Source organism: Emydura macquarii, unplaced genomic scaffold (assembly GCF_026122565.2).
Source record: "Emydura macquarii macquarii isolate MOO-44397 ecotype Brisbane River unplaced genomic scaffold, CSIRO-AGI_Emac_v2 contig_480, whole genome shotgun sequence".
In the NCBI taxonomy this organism is placed as follows: Eukaryota; Metazoa; Chordata; order Testudines; family Chelidae; genus Emydura; species Emydura macquarii.
In genome coordinates, this window is record NW_027130617.1 from 3401551 (window position 1) to 3424241 (window position 22691).

The following is a 22691-nucleotide window of genomic DNA, read 5'->3' on the forward strand; positions in this document are numbered from 1 at the left end:
ATAACTAATGTCTAAATCCGAGGTGTGAACCATTTCAGCCTGAGAGCTGAAGGTTCTCTTTCCAAAGGGCCAACGGGCCACAATCACAATCTGTGTCACTGCAGAAACCTCCTACAGTTTCCCTATTAGGGCGACTCCCCAGTGGTGTACTGTTGGAGAAATCACTTCCTATGCTTCTCTTTCCACGTTTCCTGGCACAGACGGCATGTTGGCATTGGAAGGGGGAGTGGCTGGAATACACTGTGCTATAACTCTCCCCACCTGGTATATGGCCTCTGTAACCTGAACTAGGGCATAGAAGCACAGAGCTATACATGGTTGTTGGTTCTCAGCTTCTCCTGGGCTGTTTTGAGTGGCTGTATAAAGGAAGGTGGCTATCCTTTCCTATGAATAGGCCAGGTTCAGACAAAGCCACTTGAGCTTCTACCCTGCTCTCCATGGGATTCCACAGCCTGGAAGGGAAGTATGCAATAGGGCACCAAGAGTGACTTTCCTTCCTCCGAGGGGAACTGCTGAGTACTGCAGCAGGATAGGGACAGTAGAGTACTCAGTCACTTTTGGCTCGCACTAGAGCTGCTTCTGGAGCTGCAGGGGAGGCAGTGACCCTTACCGCCTCCCCATAGCAACAACACTGATTCAAACTTCCGTTTAAAAATCGGAGGGCACAGCCCAAGGAGCACATTTTCATTTAATCAAAAACATATTTCTTCTTAACACACTTACCCAAGGGCTCCAACGTAGAGCTGTAGGGGCCCCCGGTTGGACATCCTGGACTAAATTAATGTGTGGCAAATATCTGTTGTTACAGAATACTGTAAATAAACATTTCTGATAATAAATATGCCCCTATACAAGTTAAGCTGTTTCAAGTCTAAAATACCTGGCTCTGAACTTCATTCACCCCTGGGATATGTCAGCAGGCACAGGGCCCCCAGTTGCAGAAAGTCCACTGTGCAAGGGAAAAAGATGTTGTAGCAAAAGATGCACACAACCTTCAGTCCACCAGAAATCACCAGAAGAGTTGGAGCTGGTTAGTACACTCCTCAAATTGAGTGGCACTGGCCGGGGAGGGCATATAGACAGGGCATTGAGGAGATGAGCTAAGGAGCTATGGTTGTTGGTTTGTCTTAACTGCAGAGTTGACTTGAGTGTTGCACCTAATTCAAGACCCATCTCCCTTCCTCCACACACACCAACAACCCTTCACTTGAGCATAGTAGGGCTTTTAACTCAAGTTGTCTGGTAGGTCAGAGGATGTTATGTAGCTATAGCAGGAGGTGCCGCTCAAGTGTTATTTCACAATGTAGCCTCTCTCACTCAAGCTAAGGTAACTCAAGAGGTGTTAATTCTGTAGTGAAGACATAGCCTCAAAGCTTATTCCTGCACAGAAACTCCAGAGAGGGGTGGCAGTAGAAGCGTAATCTACCATCCCTAGGGACCTTTGGGCACAGTAGCCTGCATCTGACTCTGACCTTGTGTATGTTGTGTGGAATGATTTAACATTGTTTGCTGCATATGTAAGCAACTGTTTGCCAAAGAAGCACAGTACATTTTAACAGCAATCATAATTTTAATGAATTTATTTTTTCTCCCTTTTGAATGAAAATTTTGGGGCTTCAGATGATCCATTCACTTATTTGGATGTGTTGCTTATTTCTGACATGAACTTGTTTTCTGTGGAGAAAAATAAGGCTGTTGTATGTAATTATAATTGTTAAAGGCTTACCCCAGGCAGGTAGACAACTTTAATTGGTATATTTATTCAATACACTGAGGTTCGTATGAGACAGATAATGCATATGATTAAATTATCAGCAAACCACAGAGCACTAAAAGGGATCCTGACAAACATATTTTCCATCTCTTTTATAACAAGTGTTATGAAAATTATCATTTAAATCTTCTCTTAAAATTCATTTTTGTGTGGAGGGAGTAGAAAATAGGCTGGGGGAGGGGAGGAAGCCCATCATTTTCATTCAAATTTTTGCATTGTTTGATTTAAGATTCACTACTTCAGTATTCCATTCTGAAATTGATCAAAGAAGAAATCTGCAGATTTTATCTAAGCAACGGAGGAAAAAATATATTTGAAGCTTTCAGGTAGTTGTGGCAAATATTTACTCGTGTATTTTTATTTGGAGTATCTACACTTAAATTTCATCCATGACTCATCTCCATCAAGTATGTGATGTTGTTTAATTATTAAGAAACCTTACAATGTGACATGTTTAATAATAATATTAATTCTTTTGGACTATTACTACTAGTATCCATGGCTATATTATTTGGACTGAACTAGAGCTTTGTCAAATGTTTGTATCAAAGCCAGAAACCAACTCAGCTGGTTTGGGTTTTCACTAAAAACTCAAGACATGTTCTTTGACAGAGCCATGAAAGTTCATGAACCATCTGAGCAAATGTAGGCAGATTTATTGAAATTCCTTTAGATCTGATTGCCTCATCTGGGTTTGAAAATCTGAGGAAACCTGGAGCTTTAAACTAAATTTCACATTGTGATACATTATTTGTTTTAAACCATGAACTCAAATCAAAATCAAAACTTGATATATGAGAATCCAACCAACTAGCACTAAAAGATTTTTACATGAACCCCCATGTGAAGAACTTCTTGCCTGACTATTAGATCATGTGGACGTTATTGCAGCATATACTACTTTTCCCGAGCTTTATCGTAAAGTAATAGTAATGCCCGCAGAAATTTGTTCATCTTTAAGGTGCTACAGGACTCTCGTTGTTTTTGTAAAGTAATAGCTTATTTATGATGATGTGCCTCAATACAAGTTCATACTGGGCTCAATCCTGCACCACTGAAGTGAATGAGAGTTTTGCTATAGAATTGTATAGATCAGTAGAATCAGACCCATTCTCAATTGTTTAACTTTTAGAGTTTATTTCTGACACATTTCTGCTAGGGAATCAAAGACCAATATGGATGCACAGTATCCTGTACTACTTTAAAGAAGCCAAGATTTTTTATTGTCTTCTGCAATGGTGATACACCTCAAAACAAACCCTATTTATTCTTCAACTTTATTTGTATGTGTTCTGCAATAAATGACAGGTGAAAAGTAGTAATCCCTCTCCACTCCCAAAAAAGAAAAATAATTGTATTAATGGTATTCAGTAAAAATAACTTCATTTGATACAAATAGACAAAAGTACAAGGCCTGTAAATAAACTGAACCCGTTAAATGAAACAAAGTGTTTTAAATTCTCTTATGATGTTTGGAATCTTCAGGAGATGTTTCTGGATCAGGGCTTTCCAGTCATGATCTGCAGTGAAAGATCCTTTTCTGTTGTTTCCATATGTTGTGAATTGTTGCAGTTAAAAGGAGATATTTGCATCTTTCAGTAGAACTAGATACATCAGATAATCTCTCATTTTCCTAGGGCATTCATTTTGATGATCTGGCCACCTCTCAGCATCCATTTTTTTTTGCCACTGGACCTTGCAACTAGAAAAGCTGCCAGTTGAAACACTTCCCGGTGAATTTTTCATATTGTGGGGAAACCTGAAGTGCAGTATTATCATTATGGCCATTATGTGTGTAATACAGGCAGCCCTGGATTGACATTACATAGACTGGCAGTAAATCATTGGCTGATAATAACACTTTAAGTAATATCTTTCACAATAATAGGTGGCAGAATCAAACCCTGAAAAAAAGTTTGTTTTTTCCAATGCCAAACTGCACATCATTCAGAGTAAGGGGTCCTAGAGAGTCACACTATTCCAACAGGAGCACTGGGAGACGGTCCACAGAATGCCTTCCCAGAATGTATGCCTTTTCCTTGGGACATAATGTGTCCCTAATAATAACAGTGAGAAAGAAGTCCCTGCACTCAAATGAGTGAAAGGACTTAGAATTCTGCCCAGCCATTACATGTGTCACACAAGGGAGGACAATTCTTACTCCTGCCTCTTCCACTCAATATCTGGGTAGAATCCAGATTAAATAATTTAACCCCTTTTCGGGTTAGACAATCAGTCATGATTTGAATTTGACCACTGTGTTCATTATTTAGAAGGATTTATTCACAGATAGGACTAATCAGAAGTACTACACATCTTGAGTAAAGGACAGCAGAATCTGGCCTTTAATGAGTTCCATCAGATGCGTGTCATTATTACCAGACATTACAAGTTTTGCAGAACATGACTGACTTAGAGGACATGAAAGTATGGTATAGTATGTGTTTAGGTTACAAAATAAATAGGGTAGTTGTTTTTATGCACTTTCCTATTGTTATACCACTTTATTCTAAAAAGAGACGTTCAAATAGAGGATAATTTAGAATGATTATGTAGATGTAAAGTAAATGTTTGCATAAAGTGCATGATGGAATGCATCATTCATTTCTTTCAGGTGGGTAAATATGCTTTCAAAATAAAGCTTTTTCCCCATCTTCATGCAGAAATTCCTGTAAATGAACAAAAAGCTTCTAAAAGGGAAAAACTGGTACTTGCTGAAGTAAGCCCTAGCCAGTTAGCAAAGAAAAAACCAAACGATGTTTTTTTAAGCATATAAAAATGAAGTAGGCAGATTTTTAAAGGTGTTCAGTCCTCAGCAACACTTCTTGTTCTTAAGGAGGGTGTGGGGTAAAAATCTGGCTGCTCCATTTTGGTACTTAAAGGGGAGAGGAGTGACTTTTTAAATCTGGTCCTCAATGCACACAATTCTGAATGTAATTATTAATGAAATATATATCTTGCATATATATATATATATTGTAGCAACTGAGCAATTATGTATCCCATAACTACTGCTTCATCTTTTTTTGGGGGATTAAATTTAACTAGTCTGTGGCATATCTGTTTACCATTTGTAGTGCTGTGTGTTTATCACAAACATTTATGTCACCATCCCCTTTTATCTCTAATTCTTCCTATGTCCATTTTACATCTAATGTTAAAAAAAAGCAGATTTTATTTCCCCACATAACAGAGAACTGCAAAGTGCTGTTTCAGATAGAAATATAAACAGCTGTTCACCAGACAGGAGCACTGAACTTGCACTTGCACTGAACTCAGACTGCCTATTTTGGAGGCAAAGCTGGATGGGAATATTTTGATGAAACGTTTCTTCTCCAGAAAATGCTGATCCGTTGAAACTGATCACTGGAAAAGGTGAGTGTCAAATTTCCCAGCCTGAAAAACATAAGTTAAGAAATTGCCAGTGTCCTATTTTGACATATTCTAAATTGGTTTGGTTTTTTGGTTCAAAATTTAATTTATAGTAGAAAAAGGTCAAAATCAAATGCTTCAAAATTATGAAAGTGAAATGTTTATATTGACCCTTGCTGAATTTTTGTTTCGGTTTGTCTGAATTTTTTTTCTATAGGAAAATTTTTCAAATCTCAAAAATTTTCATGGGATGGGAAATTATTTTCCCTTAATTGGAAATACCTGAGAATTTATTTATAAAAAAAGATATAATGGAACAGCAATCTTTAGTCCAAATATGTAATCTCACAACTTTTATTGAAACTAATTGCTAAAATATGCACCAAATAACTCTCTCTCTTCAGTTACATTCTGATGGTGGCTCATTATTTAAGAAAAACAGCACACTGAGGTGAATAAAGTCATGTGACTTATGAAGACTTCTGAAACTCATAATGCACTTAAAACTATTGTCTCTTGAGAATAACACTGTGAGGTGTACACAGAAGTGAACATCATGCATGCTTGAATGGGTTTAAGAAGGCATGTAAAGAATGCTGAGCACTGAGATATATTTGCAACTGCGGATTACTCTTTTTCTGCAACATTTAACCTCTTGTGAATATTGAATCATTTACAGCCTAATTCTGTGTTAATGAGCATAGACTGGCTTACTAATGCTACATTGCAGTTTTGTCCTCAAAGTCAATACAAGGAAAAGAGCTAGAGATTGTCAATTAATGTAATGATATTTTATAAATTGATTATTGATTAAGATGACATGATAGGATGCTAGTTATGACCTTGTGATAAATGTCTACAATTACTGGTGCCTTTGTTGAAGCCATTATCTGAAATTTAATGGCAGAGTTCTAGTAGTTTTACATAAACTTGCCACTTGATTTAAATTATCAGGCTGATCACAAACAGGTCCATAACACATCAGTTCCTAGACTAATGAACCATATATCCTTGTCGACTTTAGTAATGTTTTGACAGTTTTTGCCTCAGTGCCTTTGAATTACAAGTGTGTAGAGATGTATTGCTTACTGCTACAATAGGTCTTTCCCTAAGGATATGGTAGGTCACGTTTACTGAATCTGAATTGGTTAACTAACAGTGACAACAGACTAATGTTATAAAAGAAGGACACAATCAATTTTAATAGTTTTAATTAAAATTTTTCATAATTACTAGGAGATTATATAGCAATACCAGAAATTATGTTAAGCTGTATTTCCTTAAAAAATTTACAATGTAGAGGACTCAAAAAAAAAAAAAAAAAAAAAAAAAGCGGTGAGTTTAGTATTAAAGTCACAGAAAACTTTGTTTAATGTTAAGCTATTGATCTAGACCCACAAAATGAGTGGAAACGCATAGGTTTAGCTGAAGACATGGCATAAAGCTGCATACCATGAAAGCAAGAAAATTCAGACTTCTAGTTTAAAAATCAAAGCTAATTTTTCACCTTTAAACTATTATTGTTTGTGTGATATAAGGGGATATAAAATCTATCTTTAAAAAAAAAACCTAGCACAACCCTTTACTATGAAATCCTGCTCTCTACTAACCTTCTTTAGTACACGAGTTGTCCTTTTATACGATTATTTCTCCTCTGCCCCCACATGCCTTTCTGGGGCTCTTTATATTTGGAAGAGTCAAATACCTGCAGCCCTGAAGGGGGCACTTTGTAATTAGCTTGTTTCACCTCCTTCTCTTCTAGCAGCAGATTAATTTTCCTTAACTCCTGTTATATTCCCCTGCTCCAGTTTCCCCTTTTCTTATTCCTGAGGAAATAACTCTCACAGTGTTTGATTTCTTTTTTTTTTGGGGGGGGGTGATGCAAGTAAAGGACCGATTCCTGTTAATCAGCATAGAAGGAAAACTCCCTTTGAAGTCTCGCACACACATACATTGCCAGGTTTTTAGTCTTCACAATTAATTTCCTTTTGTTTTCTTGACTTTAAGGGAGTTTTGTTTCTGTGAGGGACCTTTTTTTGCCACATTCAGCAAACATTACAGATTGAAGTAAAGCAAAAAAATTGAAACAAATGACAGGTGGCATTAATGTAAAATATCTAGGTTTGCTTAGACTGAAGACTAAATTTCCTTTTTGGGGCAAAGGGTTAAGTCAATTTGAAAGTTACTTCTGCATTTAAAAAGAAAGATTAATTTAGGGCCACATTCTCCTACGAAAGAGCAGGAAAGCGGAATTTGGGAATGTGGTGTTTTCTTACTACTGAGTTGGGGAAAGAATCCAGGCTGGCGCTGGCCCTGCACCCAAACCTGTGTCCCTGTGCCTTTGCACTCTTTCCAAGCCCACAACCCTCTAGGAGCCTGGGTCCTGTGGACCTGAGTTTGTATGGGCTGCTCCCCATGCAAATCTCTTTTTTCATGGCAAGTTCAGATTGTGGTGAGGGATGGCGCACAACTTAATGCTGCCAATATCAGCCTTCATTTAGGTTCCAAATCTCCATGTGGCTGTGCAGCAGGTAATCTCTTTGAGAGTGGCTGTTCCCCTGCAGTACTCCATCCTGTTCATGACTTGTCCCTTCCTTTTCCCCATGGAAGTGCTATCATCGAATGGTGAAAAGAGAGAGCATTTCGGGAGGGTGGCATTTCCCCCCTCATTTGCGCCCACTGTGTTGTCCTACAACTCTCTTTGGAAGGCAGAAAGTAGCATAAGACCCATAAGGTCATTTATTTCAATCATAAAAAAACCCCCAAACCATGGATCATATAAGCTTTAGAGACTTGACATAATGTACCATAATTCCCATTATAAATATGTAATTATCTGCTCAATAGTCCATTATAGCGGCTTTGGAGTCATTACCATATAATACATTAAGGACTTCTTAAAGACTGTTTTAGTTCATGGATCACTGACCTTCAAAGACCTGTGACAGCCTATTAAGTAAGTGCAGATAATTCAGCCTTTAAAAATCCCCCTAAAATGTATTATAAACTGACAATGAGCTAAACTGAGCTTCTATGTTACCTCCTCAAACCCCAGTGAAGTATTGGGGGGGGGGGGTACATGAGTGCACCTTGGGGTTGAAATGGTACATGTGCAATCCTTGTTTTTAAACCTAAGGGCTAGAGTCTGGCTGGCCCTTATATATATGCATTGTGGAGCAGCAGGGAAAGAGGCACTTCCCCTTGTTCAACCTGCATCAAGGCTGCCCAGAATTGTACCCTCTGCCCTCAGAGTTGCTACCAGAGGTACCTAACAGGGATTGGTGTGTAGGTAGAGCTATGCTGCACCTCTTAAAATGCCATAGCATTTTTGCAGTCCTCTGCAGACTGGGGAATTCGATCTAATATAGGGCTGTGTTTAACTGGCACAAATGAGCCCTAAATAACTTGTTTTTCCCTCCTCTTTACTTGTAACTCAAAATATACTGGCTGAAATTCATCTCTTTAGTTACAATCAGAACAAATTTGAGAACTTCTATATTTGAAAAAAAACCCTTTGGGGTTTGTCACAGGCTGGCTAGCCCTTTGAGGCAGGCTAGGCTCAACACTGCCTATGACTACCCCTCAGCCTTACTGGTGAGCTAGCAGGGCTAATGAGTGAACCCAGCTGGGTATAATGATGCTTAATTAGAAAGACTGACCCCAGCTGGGTGGTGAAGCAGAGGGAGCACTACTTAAATAGAGCTGGGCATTCAATAGTGCAAGGCAAAGCAAAGAGGGGTTCCTTTCTGGGCTGAGTCTATCATGCTGAATCACTCTGTGAACACAGCTTAGGTGTGTGGGTATCTTGCATGAAGTCTGGCAACAGGAGAAAGCTGCTGTGTGGGGGAGAACTCTTAGCTAGGGCCAAAGGAGGAGCAGGGTGGTCTTCAGAGGTAAACTGCTGGAGTGTCCCTGGTGAAGGGAGGCAATAGGGGAATCTTTTTAGGGAAGATGCAAGATAAGAGAAGTTGTGCAGGGGCAAGGAGAAGGGACCAAGAAGCAGATGACTTCAATGGAGCCTGAGAGGGACAGAAGAACTATTAGTCAGGGCATTTGATTTGGACCTTAAGCAGGATCCTGTTACTACCTTGGAAGACTTGTGAACTCTCACATAACTTGGCTGGAGGGCTCCTGAATCACAGAAAACCCAGAGATGGAGTCAGGAGAAGACCATGCCTGGGACTAGCTGTTGTACCCAAGGAATTACCCAACTGTTGGCCATGAGAAGTGAAGGATGCTGTGTCCAGGCATGAGAGGGTGCCTTAGAGGTGAGGATGTGCCCTTAGTGGGTTGAAAGCTTGTTTCTGAAGTCCTAGCTCATAGTGACTTCTTACAGCTCAGTTATAGTCTGGAAAATAGAAATGCTGTCAGACTTTTAACTCTATGGGCTTATGGCCCTTTTCTACAGCTAGATTTAGTCCTTTTTACTGAGGACAGATCAACTGCCTAGGCTAGCCAATTGGAGATAAAATTGCTCCTGTAAAGATATATTTGTCTTGTTTCTGTGACAAGATAATTATCTTCCAAGTGAATTTAGAAAGTGAGCTTTTTCAAATGTGAATATTGGAGATACTTTGGACTCTCTAAATTCCAACTATGGTGCAAGGGCAATTTCTTTTGTTCAAAACTAAGCTATTTAACAATGATTGATTGACATTTTGAAAAGTTACTGTTAAACTGAAGAGAAACTGTTGATAATTACTAACTGCATTAGGGTATGTGTGTAAAGGTGCACATGCATTAGTGAAGGAGGCAGTCTTCTCAGAACACTGAAACTGGCTCGGGGCTGAGGTATGAGAATTATTTGAAGTATTAAGTTTTTCCCGTAAAATGTTGCAATCTGCATGTGACTTTTCATTTTAACTACTACTTCTCGCAAAACTACATCAAAATTACTTTAATTCTCATTAAGACACAGTAACATCCACCTCAATGTTTCTTCTTTTGCTCTCCAAGTATCTGTATTTGTGGTAATTGAGATGAGCTTAGAGGGTTTGATTCTCCATGGTGCCTGAGCTCTGCTTGCTCACAGTGGAGAGGGGAGGTTGTGGAGGAGTCAGCTGTGGACCTGTCATGTCTCCTTCCCTTTATAATAATGACCCTAGATTTCTTTCATCATAGCTCTCAAAGTGCTTTACAAAGGAGGTTCAGTATTATACTGGGGGGAGGGGTTCTGGTTCAGGAGGTGGTAAAGTCAGGCAGCAGAATCATCACTACTAGTTTTACATGGGCAGAGACTGGAAACTTGCACTGTGTAGGGGGCAAACAGTTTAAATTCACTTTACCATGTAATGCATGGGATAGGCCGTGCAAAGTGAACTTGACAGTTTCAAGAACCTGGCCCACCTGGTCTTAAACTCTTATTCATTTAATATGCTTTATTTAACGTTGCGTGCATTGGTATCCCTTTACATCACTAAGTTGTATTACTAATGCACTCAACCCCTTTTTACAAGGGTACCAGTATTCAAATATATAAATTATTCATATTTCTCTCTTGGATTAAAATGAGGGAAAGAGAAAATTCAACAATGTTTTTGATACTGCAAGTCCCATTCCCTTTAGGTGTACAGAATCGTGTCAGTCAGATTCCGCACCATCCTTTGTTTTCAGCTGCAAATTATGAGCCCAGACCTGACAATCTCTTCCATCTCAAATAGTTACTATTCACATGAGAAATCAATAGGATTAGTCATATAACGGCTACTCACTCAGGTTGGTTAGTAGGACTGGGGACTCTGATGGCCCACTCTTCCTAACCTATGGGTCACTTGAAGATTATTGCTTTTAAACTGTGAACCTTGTGAGAAATCACAGGCATTTAAAACTAGATCAGACAGAGCTGGAGAGTATACTGTAGAGACCAAGGCAGTAGTGGCAGTGGGATAGGCTGGATGTGTAAGTCTGTGGTTCTGTGTTTTTTATTACCCTTTTATTAGTGCTCTTGCCCAGTATAATTACATTTTCCAGCAATAATGTTGTCATGTTACTTGTGACTTGAACTTTGCCCTAGCACACCTTAAGAATGGATTCCCCTATACATACCACTGCATTTTTTTTTTCCTGCAGACCTCAGATTTGTTTTGTGGCTCTCATCTCAGTCAAGTAGGAATGTGTTTAGTTTTACCATAAATCTTCTAGCAGCTTAATTCATATAGCCTGTGTTTTTACTGTTGGGGAGTTTCATGTGATAGATGAACTGTAATATTGGAGGCATATTATTTTCATACATGGTATCTGGGGCAAAATTCAGCCCTGGTTCAAAGAGGCACAACTGAATTGAAGAGAAAGAAGTTGGGCCTGTGTACACCAAGGTTAAACTTACTCTGTCACCCTATTAGCTTCAACTGTTGTAGTATCTACTTAGGAGAAAAGCTTGCTATTTTTTTCGCTGTACTTCTAGGGGGTATCAAACTTCCTGGTAAGGGCTCTCTGTAATCGGTGTGACCATGTGTTCCAGAAACTTTCTTTGTATAGTATATGGGAGTTATGTATATATCTATTTCCTGATGTCTTAGACTTCCAGGCCTGCTTAAAATCATATAGGCTGACATGCATCCTGTGTGTAAAGAACCCTGCAGCAAGCAGTTACTATCTCACTTTAACCAAGTCCCACACAATAAGAGTAGAGTTGCATGGCTGATAACTCATGTATCCTTATCGTGTAAGCCTTACCACTTGGATCTATTGACCTCTGCGGATTTGATTATATACAACAGATGTCTGTAACGGGGGGCTTGATCTGACTCCTATTGGAGTTAATGGGACTCTTTCCACTGACTTCAGTAGGATTTGGATCAGGCCCAAATGAACATTGACAATACCGTTAAGACACTAATGGTTAGTAATGTTCCCTAACCAAGGCCCCAAAGAACTATTTGAATACCATGTCTACTAGAAACAACTGCATGGAAAAGCAGATTCCTAGGTCAAGATAAGAGTGTTGAAAGGGAGAAATATGCAGATGAACGGATAGGCGCTCTCTCACTTTTGTTGTGAAAAATCTAAAACAAAACAAAAAATGACAGCATATATTTATACCTAAATGCACCCATTTGTTACAAGTCCAGTAGTGAAATACTGCTATCAACAGTGACGACATAATGCACATTTGCGTTCCGCTTAGGACACACAATGTGATTCATGATGGATTCAATAATTTTCCTGTATTGTCCTCAGGGAAGGGATGATTGCTTAAAGATTAGCAAAACAGTTAAGATTTTAGCTTGACATCTATTCTAGGTATTTTAAGGTTTTCTATAGGACCTATTACCATTGCATTAAAGATTTCTTTTCCACAACACATACATTTGCAGAATTTACAATTAACTTAATTTGTTAGGCATATTTTGAAGATATTTTAACAATATCTAAATTTATGTGTGAAATGCAATTTTATTTCCATGTATTATTGGCTACACTTGAAACTGTATGGAACATTGAACGTCTGTTTGTTTTACTGAAACTGGCTGAATCCCTTAGTGTGTTTGTAAAATGAAAATTGTCTTTAGTAGATAGCTATATAATAGGCAGAAAAATGAAATAAGGGATAGACTGGGGGGAGCGAGGTGGGAGGGATGGAAGTGGGAAGACAGTGAATAGGAGGTAGCCCAAATAAAATGCAGTTTTTTCATGTAGGTGCAGCTGTTAGTAGGCAACGTTAAATAGAAATTTAGGACACTGAATCAACATATGCACTTGTTGAGTTCCCTGCACAAATCTAGAGCAGTAAAGTGGACCTGAATAGTAACTCTCCTATCCCTTACATTTGTTTGAGCTACAGATGACTGAAAAACCTTCTTGCTAGAAAAATGGGATCTCATAAATAAGAGAATTTTCACTGGAAAATATTCTCAACTAAATATTTCAAAGAGAAATTTTTACTTAAGGAAAAATGAAACATGGTAACTTTTCTGAAACTGAGGAAACTTAACATACAGAGTTGGCAGTTTCACTTTTTCACTTTGCCACTCTCTCTTTTCCAAAGTAAGAGTTTGAAAAGTTATAGGGTAGAAAAAATGAAACAAAAAATCTAGACATCATTAGTTCTATTACATTCAGTGGCCCCCCAAAAAAACAAAAACAAACCCCTAAATGTAATGGACTTCAAATAAAAATGAATTTTGTTTTGCTTTGAAATATTCTCCTCACATGGTGGTGGCGTGGGGTGGTGAGGGAAATAAAACAAACCTGAATGAAATCTTTCCCTTTAAAGTTTGTTGCTGGAGGGGATGGGGAACAGTTATGCGTGTGTATGTGTGTGGGGTGTGTGGTGTTCTTTTCTTTTGGAGGGGGGGGAAAAAAAATTTACCTTCCACAGATTTTTGGTGCCAGTCTTCTTATGTTTGTGGTCCCCTGAATTTGCTAGTAGACACTTCATCACCTTCAAGAAGGGAGAATAAGAAACCTCTCGAGTTACTTTGTCTTTTTCTTAGGTAATTTAGGTATCTCCTTTGCCCTGACTCTGGATAATGGATATATCACTTCAATGACCTGCATGAAGCTCATGTTCTTCAAACATTTAAGACTGCTTCTGAGCCCAGATTTTCCCTGTTGTGGTACATTGTCCAGCCCTTAAGTAAACGAGTCAACTAAGTTCATGGGTCAAATGCTGAGTTGGTGTAAATAAGCATAGCTCCATTGACTCAGTTATATCTGTAGAAGTTCTGGCACCCAGTCTTTTGAAAAGTCTCAGATGTGATCAAGGGAAATATGTATATACAGCGTTTTAAACATATGTATTTAGTCTGTCTCTCCAGTGTGTTGGAATGTTTCCTCTGAGGCTTATAAACTTTCTTATAACATGTGAAATGACATGACTTTCATGGTAGAAACTGATATCTGGCTTCAGTTTAGTTAAATTCTATTTAGGCTACTGAATTCCAAACACCAGGGAAGATGACTTAGCCATCATCTTTATACAGCTGTGTGAATGATAATTTTGTAACCAGATGAAGCAGAAAAACAATAGCTATCCATTCTGTACATTTAAGTTACTGCGTTTAACTTTACACTTACCTACCCTGTAATTATCTTTGCATTCAGCAGCACATGTGATCTTTTTCAAAGTTGTTCTTGTCTAAGAGTTATGTGAAGTTGTGACACACTTAAAATCAGATTCATTTAATGTTCTAATATTTAGGACTGCTGAGTAGTCACTACACTAAAAACTTGATCTGTTCAGTGAAAACTTAATGAATTGCCTGAATGTCATACAAATGTGGTGAAGGGAGTGGAGTATGCTTTGGGTTTGAGCCAAGTCCATTAAAGCTAATAGATCTTCTTTCTTTGACTTCAATTAACATTGGATCATGCTGTTTATTAGCTGGTATTACAGATGACTTTCTATTTTGTTTTAATAATGCATCATAAAATTCTCTGACCAAATTCAGTCATGAGGCAATATAATTTATTAGTAATGTGGTCACTTTATAAAAGTGAACAGTAGAAAACACCAAAGCTCTGTTTTAGGACAATAGTCCTACTGAAAAAGTAGGTGTACAGTGATGTCACTAAGTTATTGGTCAGGCGAGGGCTAGAGGAAACAGAAGAAAGAGAGACAGCAGAAATAAAATGGGCTACTAAAATGATTAAAGGCATAAAAACCTCTTGCATGAAAGAGAGTGAAAAGCTGGGTGGCTTAGATGAACAAGACAAATATATGATAAATGCATACAAAATGAATGGTATATAGAGAGGGTAAATAACAGTGCTCACTTTCTCATAATGCAAGGATGACAGACTTGTATCATAGAAAGTTTGGGGGGGGGGAGGGGAATAAGTCTCATGTCTGGAATGTTGGTATAGAGGGATCTAGCTTGGTGAGGAAGGACAGGTGTGGAGAAACGTGGGAGAGGGTGTTGCATTATACATCAAGAATAGACACTTGTTCTGAGGTCCAGAAGGAGGTGAGAGAGAGCCAGTTTGAAAGCCCTTGGGTGAAGATAAAAGGGAGAGGAGAAAACTGAGATATGATGGTAGGTATCTACCGTAGACTGCCAAAGCAGGAGAAGAAGGATATGGAAGAGGAAATCTAGAAACAAGAACAGAAAAATCCAGAACGCAAGACATGGTATTGAGGACAGCGAGGGCCTCTGTTGGACAAGTAATAAAGCAAAACATAAAATCTCCAATAAGTTATTGGAATGTACTGGGGATAACTTTCAGAAGGTGCAGGAAGTAGCAATGGGAACAGTATGTTTGGATTTGATTCTGACTAACAGGGAAGAATTGGTTGTGAATCTGAAGGCAATTTGGATAAAAATGATCATGAAATTACTAATTTAATTATTTTAAGGAAAAGAAGGAATTAACAGCAAAATAAGGACAACGAAGTTCAAGAAAGCAGATTTTAACAAACTCAGAAAACTAGTAGGTTAAGGTATCCTGGGGGGGTGGGGGGTGGAATCTAAGGGATAAAGGAGTTCAGGAGAGGAGTCGGTTCTCAGACAATATTAAAGGCACAACAGTAAACTATTACAGTGTGAAGGAAAGATGTAAAAATAGTACAAGACCAAGATGGCTCTGTCAGGAGCTCTTTAATCTGAAAATAAAATCTCCCATAAAATGGGAATATGGACAAATTAATAAGAATGTGTACAAAAGAATAGTGCAAGCATGTAGGGACAGTCAGGAAGGTGTAGACAAAAATGAGTAATATCAAGCAAGGAACATTAAAAGATAGTAGGAAGAGGTTCTATAAATACATTAGGAACAAGAGAAAGATGAAAGAAAGTGTAAGTCTCTTATTTAGCAGGGAAGGAGCATTAATAATGGACTTGTTAAATCATCTGAGGTGTTTAATGCCTGTTTTACTTCAGTCTTCACTTTAAAAAAAAAAAAAAAGGGTAAATTGTGCCCAGATGCTTAACAGAATTAATATTAACAAGAGAGGGAAGGAACACAAGCCAAAATAGGGAAATAAATTAAATGTTCTTTAACCTGTTCCCTAAATATATTCAGGTTAGCAGGGCCTACTGAAATATACTGGTGAGCTCTCATCTGGAGTATTATGCCCAGTTCTGGACATCGCACTTTAGGAAGGATGTGGACACACTGGAAAGTGTCCAAAGGAAAGCAGAAAGAATGATAAAAGGTTTAGACAACCTGATGTATAAGAAGGGTTTTTTTTTTAAAAAAACAAACAAACAAAAAACCCACAAACTTTGGCACGGGACTTGATAAGTTTTCAAGTATGTTAAGGACTGTTAGAATGAGTACACTGATCAATTATTCTTCATGTTTACAGAAGGGAGGACAGGAAGTAATGGGCTTAATATTCAAGGGAGACTAGGTTAGATATTAGGAGAAACTTTCTAGCCATAAAGATATTTAAGAATAGGCTTCCATGGGAGGTTTTAGAATCACTTCATTTAGAGGTTATTAAGAACAGGTTAAACAAACATGTAAGAAATGGCCTACGTACACTTGGTCTTGCCTCAAAGCAGTGGGCTACAGCAGATGACCTCCTACAGTCCTGTCTAGCCCTACATTTCTATGATTCTATGGGAAACATTTAATAAACTGAACAATAACCAATATAAAAATACCTTTTGTTTTGTTTTTTGCTGGTTGTGGATATGCTTGCTAATATTCTATCATATAACTACAATTAAATTGGACTTTGGGATTCTTTGGCTCATTAAGATTCCTCAGTCACACTTCATGTTAAAATTCTATTTATAAAGGGTTTATAAATGATTGAGATGCTAGAAGTATGTTATGGACATGAGGAGTGTTATAGATAAGCACACTAGTAGAAGGTTTTGTAAAGGGTTATTCACCAGGGCTATAAGCAACCTGTTGAACTCGCTAACAATCAAATAACCTTTTATTAAACCTTTATTACCCATTTACGAACAAAACCTTCCTATAAAATGTGACCAATTCCTCTGATGTTGATGTTAAGCAGAATTTTGGTAGTCTTGAAAGGCTTTTCTCTTCTGAGGCATTAAAAAACAAAATAAAAATGGAAAGAGTTCTGAGCAGCTAACTTTCTTTTTTTTTGTCCTACTAGCTTTTACCTTTCATGGTTCTTACTAGGTGGAGTTTAACATTGTCTGGTCAAGCCAATATTTTTCTATCTATACAAATAAGGGGGAGGAGGAAAGGAAGAAATATCCCAGCATACAGTCATATCATCTGGAAACTGCCTACTATTGGATGGCTGTAATTCAACCAAAAATGTATACAGTGGAACTGCTGGGCCTTCCAGGGCCTGTCAGTTAATTGTGCTAGTGGTCCGAAGGAATAGGAACCCATCTAAACCACCAACAGTTATCAATACCTTCAATTCAATTTCCACAGCTTGTTTCATGTCAAATATAAACTATCAAAGATAAATTAACCTACAGACAATTTGGAAATAACCTGTAGTGTCCTGTCATGAAAAAGAGTAAATATTCATTGCCTTTTATAAAAATATACTTCCTGATGGGCTGAATGTCAATTAATTTTTTTTACCTCCAACTTCCCGTTTCTCCTGGGTAGTGATATTGAACTGGAAGAGTGTCAGATGCGGTTCAGTGTAACTGAGAACTCTGTGTGAAATGTGCCAGACAATGTTATGGGTTTCGTGGTTTAAAAAAACAAAACCCAAACCAACTCCCCCCGACACGGTCATTGAAAAGCAGTGGTGAAGAATACAGGAATTCATTCTGAATGCACTGAAGAAATGCATTTTATTTTATGGTTTATTTTTTTAATGACACAATGGATCCGTAGCTTACCACCCAAATTCTTGTGTATAATTTTCAAGTCAAATGGAAAATGACCACCCTTACTGGGGAATCAGAGGCTCAGATCTCTGCTAAACTACTGGAGTCAACTCTGCTTTTGCTATTGATCTATCTGTGTTAAAGCCTAATATAGAGGAAAATATGACACTGGACACTGTAAGTGAGAAATATTTTTCTTTCAGTTAGAGATGACCTCTTAACACATGAGTGGCAGAGTGAAGTGGAACCAGGGAATGAGTTATAGAAGGACATCCTAGCTAGTGGGGACAGGGAAGAGAAGGGAGGAATTCTGATTGCATTCTACCCACATGAGAATTTCTAGGCATAAAATGCTTGTTTTATAGTTTGTGTGTGTGGAGTTAATTCAACTGAATGGTATTGGCAGTTGTAGTGCTGTTTTAAAAAGTAATAGCATGAGATGAATAAGTTACGTTGATGCTCAGCACAATGGCACATGCATCAGTAGCAATATTTCCAAAGGGAGCTACTCAGAACAAGCTACTACTCAGCAAGAGGAAGAAGTAGCAAAACCTGGCCCTGACTTTGATTGTACTTTTGTTTTTGCGGTTTATATACAGTCAGAAAGTATGTAAATATGGTCAAATCCTGCGGCAAGACGTGCATATATCTGAGGTCAGAATTTGGGTCTGAGTACATCCATAGTTAATGTTATTGCTCTACTTAACTTATTAAATTATATTTACATAGTTCTGATGAGCCAATGGGACTCTTACTGAATAATATGAACAAGAACTGCAAGACTACTTAAAGAATTGCTTATAGCTTCTCAAATATGGTCACACTAATTCTATCTTATAAATGAGTCATGCAACTTAATATAATAATTGTGTTGATATAATAGTAGTAATGTTTAATAAACCAGAACCTTTAGTTAACTATTCAATAATATTTTCCCTTCTATGCAAAGAAGTCCTGAGAAGATCATACCATAACCTTCCAGAAACTCACTGCAACATTGCTTTTATATTGAACTGCATGACAAGTACTTTGGAACTATCCATATAAAGTAAGTCATTCAGTAAAATCTAACTTTGAGAACCCTTTTTTTCCTCATGGGTAATGTGGACAGATATTTATTTACCATTCACTTTATTAACATTAAGTCATTTAGCTTGTATAATATTCACAATTCGTAAAAGCAAAGTCAGACAGGGCTTGATTTAGACTTGAGTTCGCTAGTAGAGAATTCCTAGAGTGGAGAGCATGTTGCAGCCAATATGAAGCCAGCAGAGCCAGGTCCTCTGCCGGCTGCCACTTCACCACTATGGCAAAGGGATCATGTTGGAGGTGGGGCAGAGCTCTACCTCATTATGACAATCTTTGATTGGCATAAGGTCCCTTAATGATCACATGTCCATGGTAAAAGTAAAGCAACCTCTAGGTTACTCTCTCTAAGGCCAGGATCAGGATGGTACTGAACAGGGGAGCTATAATCACCACCTTAATAGCCCCTGCTTGCTTTGTGCTGAGAAGCCCTTTGGCAGAAGGGAGATTGAGCCTGTATCTTTTTATTTAATATTTTTTCATTCTAGTCTAAAAGGTACTGTGTACCTCCAACAAGCACAGAGGTAATTTCGGTGTTCCACATAGTGCACAGAATAGAACCTCTGTCAAACACATGTTGAACCATATATTAGTGAAACCTTTTAGTAAAATAATTTTTCAGAACAAACCACTTCATTTTAGTCATTTTCACTCTGTCCCATTGAGTAGAAGAAACCATTGCAGCACTTTATTTCTATGAGGCAGGCACTGAAGAGTAGGACCCACCTCCAGAGAAGGAAAACTACACTATGAATTATGATAAATGAGGGGATGGGGGGGAGAGGGGAAAAAAGCTCCTCTGAATTTCACTACAGAAACATGGAATATTATTTTGTTTGAAATTGTTTGCCCACTAGGATAGCCTCATAAGATACAAAGCATTCATGAGGGCCTTAGGAGAATGCAGCCATATGATCATGGAAGAGAATTTTTAAGATAAGCGATGAAAAACTTCTCAAAATCAGATAGTATTTGTTGCCATAGACGGGTGGGGAAAAGAATGAGAAATTGATTCTTTATAGCCTCCATCTTGGTACTGAATTTTGCCTGGGGGGGGCAGCAGCATTCAGATTCCTTTTTATAGCTATGTGCTTCCAGAAGGGATCCTTGGAAATCTTTTTATGAGGGAGAACAGGAAGTATGGCCACAATTTTCAGATAAAGACTCTAAAGACTCTTCTATATATGACCTTGTTATCTGAGGTACTAAGCATCTGCAATGACCATTGAAGTCAGTGCTGAAAACGAGGCCACTTGGAGACATAAATATAGACTTAGCTGCTTAGCTTTAGGATCCCAGGTTTGAAAATTTGGCCAGTAGCTTTTCCTGATGTTCCATACTATAACCCCCAAAGCCCTGCCTTTCATGGTTTGCTTTGACTAAAGGTCCTGCAGATGAATATACTGGGTCAAACGAAGGGCATGTGTGCATTTGGCATTGGATTAAAGTGAATGTAAATAGGTTAGTGAGAAGTTATGAGTAATTAACTTGCAGTGAATCCATGTCTCTCTCTGCTCTGAGACTTGGCCAATTAAGGCAAATATAGAAGCCATGGTTTGAACAGAGTCACAATGCATTGGTCCCTAAATGGACAATACAAACTTGAAGAGAGTATAGTATTTCCAACCAGCATGGTACTACCCAGATGCCTTTTCAAATGTGTATACACCAATGCAAGGAATATAGAGAATAAAGAAAAACTGAATCTTAATACATAATCTAAATTATGCCTTAATTGGCCTCAGAAGGACTTGGTGAGAGAGTCTCATGACCAGGTATATTAGACTAGAGGGGTATAGCTGGTTCAGAAACAAGTGGGGGGTGGAAGGGAAGGAGGAGGTGTGGCATTGTACATAAAGAATATTTATACTTGTTCTGAGGTCCAGAAGTAGGTGAGAATCAGACCATTGAACCTCTCTGGGTGAAAATAAAAGGGGAAAAATGGGTGATATATTAGTTGTCTTCCACAAGTCACTAAATCAAGAGGAGGAGGTAGATGTAGTATTACTAGTACAAATATCTGAAATACACAACCTGATAGTAATGGGGGACTTCAACTACCTACATATCTGTTGGAAAAGTAATATTGAATGTATTAAGTTTTTTCAGACATTCTTGGAATGTGTTGGGGACAACTTCTTGTTTCAGAAGGTGGAGGAAGTAATGAGGGGAACAACCATTTTAGATTTCTTTTTTCCTAAAAAGAAGGAATTGGCTGCAAATTGGAAGGTGGAAGGTAATTTGGGTGAAAGTGATCAGTTTATGATTCTAAGGAAAGGAAGGAATGAGAGCAGCAGAATAAGAACAATAAACTTTTTTTAAAAAAAAAACTGACTCTGACAAACTCAGAAGTGGTATGTAAAATCTCCTGGGAAGAAAATCTAAGGGATAAAGGAGTTCAGGAGAGCTAGCAGCTTATCAAAAAGATGCTATTAAGGCACAACAGTAAACTATCCCAATGCAAAAGAAAGACAGGAATAATAGTAAGAGACTAATAGGAGCTCTTTAATGACCTAAAAATCCAAAAATTGGACATGAACAAGTCTCTAAGGAAGAGAATAGCACAAACATGTAGGGATAAAATCAGAAAAGTTAAAGCAGAAAAGGAGTTATGCTTAGAGGCAATAATAAGAGATTCTATAAATACACTTACATTAGGAGCAAGAAAAAGATGAATCTATGTTCATTACTTAGCAGGGAAGGAGAGCTAATAATGGACAATGATGAGGTGTTTAATGCCTGTTTTTGCTTCGGTCTTCACTAAAAAGGTAAATTGTAACCAGGCTCATAACAGAATTAATATTAACGAGATGAGGAAAGGAACACAATCAGAATTGGGGAAAAATAGTTTAAAGAATATTTAAATAAATTAGATGTATTGAACTCAGCAGGGAATGAGATCTAGCCTAGGTGAAAATCTTAGAACCATTAGCAATTATGTTCGAGAACTCACGAAGGACAGGTGAGGTCTCAGAAGACTGAAGAAGGGCAAACATAGTACCTATGTATAAAATGGGGAAGTAAGAGGACCTGGGGAACTATAGATCAGTCATTTTAACTTGAATTCCTGGAAAGATATAAGAACAAATTATTAAACAATCAATTTGTAAGCACCTAGAGGATAATAGAGTGGTAAATAATAGCCAAGCTGAATTTGTCAAGAACTAATTTTGCCAAACCAACCTAATTTCCTTCTCTGACAGGGTTAGTGCTCTAATGAATGGGGGAAAGTGGGGAAGAAGTAGATCGGATATATCTTGATTTTTAGTAAGGCTTTTGACAGTCACGTAGAGCCTTCTCATAGCAAACTAGCCAAATGTGTAGTCTAGGTGAAAAACCATATTCAAACAGTAGTTATCAATGGCTTGCTGTCAAATTGGGAGAAGGTATCTAGATTCTGCAGGGGTCTGGTACTACACGGTATTTTCCTTGATTTGAATAGCATAGTGAAGAATATGCTTATAAAATTTGCAGCTTACACCAACCTGTGAGGGGATGCCAGCATTCTGGAGGACAGGATTAGAATTCAAAATGGCCTTAAATTGGAGAACTTGTCTGAAATCAATAAAATTTAATAAAAATAAGTGTAAAGTAGTATACTTAGGAAGGAAAAATCAAGTGCACAACTACAAAATGGGAGTAACTAGATGGGCAGTAGTGTGGCAGAAAAGGATCTGGGGGTTATAATGGATCATAAATTGAATATGAGCCAACAGTTGCAAAAATGCAATCTCATTCTGTAG

The 22691-nt window shown here is 38.0% G+C and overlaps 1 long non-coding RNA gene across 1 annotated transcript in view; it reads left to right on the forward strand.

Annotated features, from left to right (window-relative positions):
• Nucleotides 1-8872: 8872 nt before the first annotated feature.
• LOC137146821 (uncharacterized) overlaps nt 8873-22691 on the forward strand; it is a 56440-nt gene continuing 42621 nt past the window's right edge. The window contains exon 1 of the long non-coding RNA XR_010918057.1: nt 8873-9414. This is a non-coding gene — a long non-coding RNA (uncharacterized lncRNA). The remainder of the gene's footprint in view (nt 9415-22691) is intronic.